The sequence below is a fragment of the Carcharhinus amblyrhynchos genome, chromosome 13, assembly GCF_965287045.1.
Source record: "Carcharhinus amblyrhynchos chromosome 13, sCarAmb.v2.hapA, whole genome shotgun sequence".
NCBI classification, from domain to species: Eukaryota; Metazoa; Chordata; class Chondrichthyes; order Carcharhiniformes; family Carcharhinidae; genus Carcharhinus; species Carcharhinus amblyrhynchos.
Genome location: NC_137336.1, coordinates 37,683,203 through 37,691,176, shown reverse-complemented (window position 1 = coordinate 37,691,176; position 7,974 = coordinate 37,683,203). Strand labels below are relative to the sequence as shown.

The 7,974-nt window shown below is 45.1% G+C and overlaps 1 non-coding gene across 1 annotated transcript; it reads right to left on the bottom strand.

Moving 5' to 3' along the window:
* Positions 1 to 7,030: 7,030 nt before the first annotated feature.
* On the bottom strand, positions 7,031 to 7,229 carry LOC145352034 (U2 spliceosomal RNA). The gene has a single exon (XR_013888493.1). It is a non-coding gene; the product is annotated as a U2 spliceosomal RNA (small nuclear RNA).
* Positions 7,230 to 7,974: the final 745 nt, after the last annotated feature.

Genomic DNA, 7,974 nt, shown 5'->3' with positions numbered 1-7,974 from the left:
TAGTAGAGGTAGTACAATTTAGTATTTGAAAAAACATTTAGACAGTCACATGAGTGAGACGGTATGGAGGAATACCCATCAAACGCAGGCACTTGGGACTAGCTCAGTGTTTAAAAAAAGGGCAGCATGGACAAGTTGGGCCAAAGAGCCTGTTTCCATGCTCTATGACTCCAAGTCATTAATATAGATTGTACAGAGAATACTGATCCTTGTGGCACACAAGTCATAATAATCTGCCAATCTGAAAATAACTTGATTAATCCTGCTCTCTCCCTCTGTTCTTCCACTAATCTGCTATTGAGGGAAATGTATTAGCTACAACGCTACAAGCCCGTATCTTGTGCAACAGGAATTTGTGTGGCAACTTACTGAGAATCTTTTAGCAAAGCAAATACATTACTTTCCCTTTCCTTCTGGTTAAAAATACTTGAATTGATTTGTCAAAAGGAGGAATTTCCCTTTAATAAAACTATGTTGACTCTGCCTGATATGTAATGATTTTCTAAGTGCCCTGTTAATACCTTTCTAAAAATGGATTGCAGCATTTTCCTGACAGCCAATGCCAGGCTAACTGGCCTGTAGCTCACAGCTTTCTCTGCTAATTCTATCTTGAATAGCAATATTATATTTTCTTGCTTCCAAACCAATGGGACAATCCAAAATTGAGGGAATTTTGGAAGATCGTAGCCTAAGCATCAATCCCATTAATTTTTCCAGTACTTTTTTCATCAGTATGAATTACTTCAATTCTCTGCTTTCAGCACAAATTGGATCATAATGGAGGGAGCAAAGTACATGACAAGCCCCATAACTGCAAGTTACTGAGTTGCTTTGAAGAGGTCACATTAGAAATCTTTGGTTATGAGAGTGAAAGAGTGAATGTGAACCATGAGGTTCTTTTTCATTCTCCTCTCTCCTCATTTACTAAGACATTGGCAGAAACCCAAGCATAAAAATATCAGACACAATATAATGTCACCTAAGCTTGAATGAACACCAACATCGTAACATATTTTTGTAGGAAGAACTGCCAGCTATCAGCTTCAGCAGCAGAGAATAATCATGTATCTCACTTGTGCAATTCATTAGGAAAGCACTTGGAAGAAGAGGTAGGATGTAATAGAATAAATGTGCATCCTATCTTATCACCAGAGGAAGAAATCCTAAATCTCAAATGTATACCACAAAATGGAAAAATTGTCTGAACCATTTTTCCAATTTTGCCAAGAGAATTTATTGGGAAAACTGCAGAATAAATTAGCAGCTCAACAAAGAAAGGTCATTCATAAGAACATAAGAACATAAGAAATAGGAGCAGGAGTAGGCCATCTAGCCCTTCGAGCCTGCCCCGCCATTCAATAAGATCGTGGCTGATCTGTCGTGGCTCAATTCCACATTCCCGCCCTCTCCCCATAACCCTTAATCCCCTCTCTTATCAAAAACCCATCAACCCGCGTCTTAAAAATATTTAGCGAGGTAGCCTCCACCACCTCAACGGGCAGAGAATTCCAGAGATTCACCACCCTTTGAGTGAAGAAGCTCCTCCTCAACTTTGTTCTAAACCGCCCCCCCTTTATCTTGAGGCTGTGACCCCTAGTCCTACTATCCTTTCTGAGCAGGAAGAGTCTCTCCACCTCTATCCTATCCATCCCATTCATCATCTTATACGTCTCATTGAGATCTCCCCTCATTCTTCTAAACTCTAACGAGTACAAGCCTAATCTATTCAGCCTCTCCTCATAGCTCAACCCCCTCAACTCCGGCATCAGCCTAGTAAACCTCCTCTGCACTCCCTCCAAGGTCAAAATATCCTTGCGTAAGTACGGCGCCCAAAACTGCACACAGTACTCCAGCTGCGGCCTCACCAATGCCCTATACAGCCGCAGCAAGACCTCCCTACTTTTATATTCAATCCCCCTCGTGATGAAGGCCAGCATCCCATTCGCCTTCCTGACCACCTGCTGCACCTGCAAGCTGGGTTTTTGCGACTCATGCACAAGGACCCCGAGGTCCCTCTGCACCGTCGCCTGCTGCAGTTTTTCTCCACGTAAGTAATAACCCTTCCTACCATTATTCCTACCAAAGTGGACCACCTCGCACTTGCCAACATTAAATTCCATTTGCCAGTTCCTGGCCCATTCGCCCAGCCTATCTAGATCCTTCTGTAGACTCTCCACACCCTCCGCACAATTTGCCTTTCCACCAATTTTGGTGTCATCAGCAAATTTCGACACCCTACACTTGGTTCCCTCCTCCAGATCATCTATATAAATGGTAAATAGCTGAGGCCCCAGCACCGACCCCTGGGGCACTCCACTAGTCACCAACCGCCAATCCGAATAGCACCCATTGACCCCCACTATCTGCCTCCTATTTGACACAGTAAAAAGTCTGACAACACCAGGTTTTAGTCCAACCTATTTATTTGATAATATACTCGCAAGCTTTCGAGGGGTTACCCTCTTCGTCAGGTGAATGGAGAGCACATCATGACTCCTATTTGACAACCAGTCCTCTATCCACGCTAACACCCTACCCCCAACTCCATGTCCCTCGACCTTCTGCAATAACCTCTTGTGAGGTACCTTGTCAAACGCCTTCTGAAAATCAAGAAAGACCACATCCACCGGCTCTCCTCTATCCACCGCCCTAGACACATCCTCATAGAACTCCAGTAAATTTGTCAGACACGACTTCCCTTTAACGAAACCGTGCTGCGTCTGCTCTATCAAGCAGGTGATTCATAATAGGTGAAATAGTGTAGGCAACGTTTTGGGCCATTTGATTGTGTATCTGTTGAAAAAAGAGTTAGATGAATGGATGGCTCAGGCTGAGGTTGACTTGAATGAAAGGATAGTGCTCTAATTTTCTGGCTCATATTCTCTTTGTCAGTGTCTACACTGCACTTTGGTTTTGGTTGTAGGGTGCTGTCAGATTGATCCTTCGTGGTTAGGCTGCGGTATATGGAACAATTGTGCAATATGCAAGTGATGATCTCACAGACACTGTCAAGGTTTGTTACAATCTCTATAAAAACAAGTAACATTTAAAAAGAAATTCAAACTTCTAGCTATTAACAAAAGGATTTACACCGTAAGATTTCACATATTAAACAAAATATTTTAATGTACAAGAGTTAAACAAAGCAAGTACTACTAACCTAATACTCTATTTCATAAACGCATTCTTTAAGCCCAAAAATCTCACAGAACACCCCCTGTTTACTTTTATCTTAACCTTAATACTTTATAGGATCTTAAAGGTTTCTTCATTTCTCCTGAGAGTAAACTAATGTGTGCCACAGCTGTCAGGAATTCACTTTGACTTTTCTCAGTGTTTCCATTATTTTCCAAGTTAAGAACCTTCCTGGCTTTCTTCCAGCACCATTTGACTAGATGAACTCTCCAATTCCATTAATGCTTCACAATTGTGAACGAGCCCGATCAAGCTACAGCCTCACTGCATTCTTTCAGAGTAATATTATTTCAGAAAACTCTCTTTGTTTCTGATAATCCTTTGTTCTTGTTTTTAGCTGCTTTACAGCTTCTGGCAGATTCTTCCTCTGTCTGTCTCAAAGCTGCCCCAGGGCTGACTGCCTGTTTCTGTGAGAAAGCACAACCTGGTAAAACCTAAAACTAAAAAAAAACGTCATCTCTGCAATCTATTCCATGGCAACATGGAAGGCCTGGGATGTCCCAGATAAAGATTTGAATTAATTATTCCCAAACCTTCACTTTATTCTTGGAAATCATGGGGGCAACTCTCCCATCCCAAGCAGGCTGAGAGACATCAGCAGCGGCCGTTTTGAGGGCTCCCCACTGGGTGTCCGGGCCTCCGCGCGTATCCCAGCCTAAGTTTTGCAGTGTCAACCAAACTGTGCTGGAAATCAGTGTGGCAGCAACTTGCATGCATTACCATAGATTTACATATGATTAACTAGTTCATGACTGAATTCGCCCTCTCCACACTAGTGTCTCCCCTCTCTCCAGTATGGTGTCATGCTGGCAGGGTTTGCAACTGCTGTGTAGAAATCAGGACCCAGCGTGGCAGCATTAAACAGAAGTAAGGAGTTAAGTTTTATGGGCCTGCAGCTTCCGGACTGCAGGGGAGTTTGGAGGCAGATCTAGGAAACTTTCTGCTTGATGTGGGGAAGTTCCTTAACAGCTGGAAATGCTGTCCCCAGGCCCAGGGATGTTCCATGTTGTGCCTGCGGGTGGGGTGGGCTCCTTTACTGAGTGCTGGTCAGGCTGCTGCCTGCAGCCACTGGGCTGTTCCATTGTTCTGGCTGTGGGGTACAGTGAAGGATTTCAGTGAGTACCAGGGTTTTAGGGAGGAGGGGGAGTGGTGCTGGGATAGTTACAAGCAATGACACATATCTATCAATCTCTCTCTCTCTCTCTCTAACCCCCACTATGCCGAATGGATTTTGGACTCATTGATTTGCAACTGGCCATCATGGTGGCGGCTCAGGGGGAGGATGCAGCTCAGGAAGTGGTGGGAGTAGCTCAGCTATCCCGGGAGCAGCCAGTGGCGGGCCCTGGGATTGGAGGACAGGGGGCTGCTGGTGATGTACATGAAGTGGGAGAACAGTCTCCCAAAAGGGTGGCCAGAAAAGGAGGATGCAGAGGCCAAGGCAATACAGGACCATGAGACCCTTTGATGGCTATCGGAAGCCATGTGCTGTCGCAGCTCTGCCTGTCTAAGGATATGGTAGGGCACTTGTATGAGGTTTCAGCTTACCTGACACCACAGGGGAGAGGAAGCTACCCGCTGCCAGTAGAAGTTAAGGTGACAGCAGCATTCAATTTCTACACCACAGGGTCATTTCAGGCACCCAGTGGGGTCATCTGTGGAATCTCGCAGACCTCTGTCCACAGGTGTGTGCACCAGGTCACAGATGCCCTGTATGTCCAGGCAAGCCCACACATCCATTCTGATGTTGGACAAGTTCAGTTGGAGGCTGCAGGCTTCGTCACCATTCCAGGGATGCCCCAAGTCCGGGTCAGTGACAGATTGGGGGACTGTGAGGCCAGCGATGTCTGGGGTCACTGGGGGGTGGGGAGGCGGGGCTTAATGTGCCCAAAATCCTGCAGCTCCGGTTGGTACCTCCAATTGCGCATGCGTAGAAGAAAAATGATAGAATGCTGCTCCTATGCCATATCCCTCCCGGGTCGACTAACACCACCTCCTGGCCCCCACAGACATTGCCCTCTCCCCACAACATTATCCCCTTATCCTTCCACGCCCACCACTCAGACCAACCACGGACCCCTCCCCCCTTCCCCCCCACTGATCTCAGGCAGAGTGGCAGCAAACCCCCCCCCACCCCGCCCCCACCAATCTCAAGCAGAGAGCCATCAGACCCACCTTCCCCCCACCATCACTCCATTGATCTCAAGCAGAGAGCTGTCGGATGTCCGACACTTACCTCCTCACTAACTGGAACGCCCGAATCAGATTTATACGGAGCATGTCTGTTTTGCACCGATTCTGGATGGCGAGGGCAGTGGTAAAGAAAGGAATGCCGGTAAAGTTGGGTGTGCAGTCGATTAAGTCAATTTAAATACATGCCATTTCGGTTGCAGTCCCAATCGTGGCCATTTTTGGGACTTGGTAAAGATTGAACTGGCACAGATGCAGGCTCGGATCGGGCTACTTGCCTCATGTCCGATTTTACCAAGTTTTTGCGTCCAAAAACGGGCACAATGCAATGCTAAGACTGGGCCCTTAGAATTTTTTTGGGAGAATTGGCCCCAGATGTTTAATTTAAAACTCTAAATGAAACAGCTTTAGACATCCTATTTCCATCAAAAATCTCAGACAGGTAGCCTTTGTTTAATTTCCAACAGTTTCTATTATGACCTTACAAAATAAGCCTAAACTTAGGCCACCATTTGATTTGTATCTCTTTTGGTCAGTTTACCAGCTGCTCAAACCAATTGTTTTAAAAAAGTCAATTCCCAAATCCAAAGTTACACTCCTAAAACATATAAATCATAAAAAATTAGATGTTCATAACAGGCTGCAATATAAAACATTCTCAATATGTCATGTCACCCTTGATCACTGCCAAATGGGGACCTCCAGATATATTTGATGGGCTAATGGCAAGTACAAATAATCCAATTCTTGTGCCAGCTGATCCCCTGTATGCCTTGCACCATTTACATCATTAAAGTGATTTTTAAAAAAGGCAAACTGCATCATTAATTTTAAATTTGACATGGGGAAAATAACTTTGTCCCTTTAAGGATGCCTTTTCATGAACACATGCAACTGAATGCCCTTTTCGGGTCTTTACATCGTTCATCGATATATGCCACACACTTCAGAACAGAATCTGAATGAAATCCACCGGATTATTGTCCCTGAATTGCCCCTAAATTAGTCTTCTCTCAATGTGGAATGCCATAAGCATAGACAAGGGTCATGGGTGGAGAGGGACAAATAATGTTAAAATGGCGGCGCGGGCTCATTGGGCCGAAGGGCCTGTTTCCCGGGCTGTTTTGTTCTTTGTTCTTTGGATGGTAACCACAGCCGTAAGGTGTACGGCAGAACCAGGGGTTGATCTCGCGTACGATACGGCCTCTGCCACAAGGTTTACAGACAAGCAGAATGTCACACCACTGAAAATGGAGCCAGCTAAGATCAAGTTTTTGCTCGATTGTCAGCAGACGTTTACCCATAAAATCATCACACGAATACTTGGTGATGTTTTAATAGCAAAACTACAACAGTGCAATTGGCAACAACAGATCCAACAATATTTACAATTACATATGAGATCCAACTCGCTCAGCCTAGGAATAGTACCGTTTGCCACCTAACCAAGCCCAACCTGGGGCATAGTAGACTTTGGTCTCAGAAGTAAAGTTTTTAGGTTCCCGCAAACTTTTTTCTTGTCATCTTCCACCGGTATTGATTTTTTTTATTCCAGTTCAATCAAATCAAGTCCAATTCAGAGTCTCAACAAGTTGAGACATTCCTGATCCAAGCTGACAAGACAGGGCTCTCACCTCCTGTCTTGGGTTTGATCTACATGATCCAAGCTGATCTGAGTAGGTGTAGCTCCTCCTCCAAGGCTTGATCTCATTTGCATCTTAGCCAAAAGGCCAAGATGCCATTTTTAAAAATTGCTTCAAATGAAACTAAAATGTAACCTAATGACTTCAGCCAAGCACAGCACGTTGATACTACACTTGATCTTAGCCAAAAGGCCAAGAAGCACCAGTACTGTAACCTCCACAAACATGATGGGAGACCTACATCCATTCATTTCTTCACACCGGGCTTTGCTCTTGTAATCATTGACTTTCCTTGTGGGCCGAAGGGCCTGTTTGTGCTGTAGTGTTCTATGTTCTATGTTCCCCATTGACCGATCTTGGGGGTTGGAAGTCTCCTGTCCTGCAGGATGCACATTCTTTTGTTGGTTGAATGCACATCACCAACTATCCCCGGAACAAGTGGATACCCCACCTGTCACGTGCTTAATTTTCTTTAACGAAAACGGGTTTGAGGGCTCAGGATTGTGTTTGACAATTCTTGGCCAGTCATACTTCCACTACATAACCACATCTGCCAGCATTGTGGCCTGCATGACACCCTGCGGGACCACCGGTCAGGTATGACTCACTGTGGTTTAGGATGCCAAGATCGCCACAGCTAAGCAACTTCTGCCATGTCACAAAGTTCAACACTAGTTCAACAATACCACCATAGTTGCTGGCAGTCTCCTGGTGGCAGCTTTCGTAGAGGGCATAGTTGCATTTGCTATATTCTTCTCGGCCAGTCATTTAAACATCATATCTCAATGCCCCTAGCGTTGACATCCAGGTGGTACTTGCAGAAAGGCATGACTCACTGTGCTATAGAAGCAGGAAAATTTACACTGCTAATAGGACCTGACCACTGTGAACCATACTTTTGTGCATGAATGGATGAATCACCTGCTTGTAAGTTAACTCTAATGGAGGG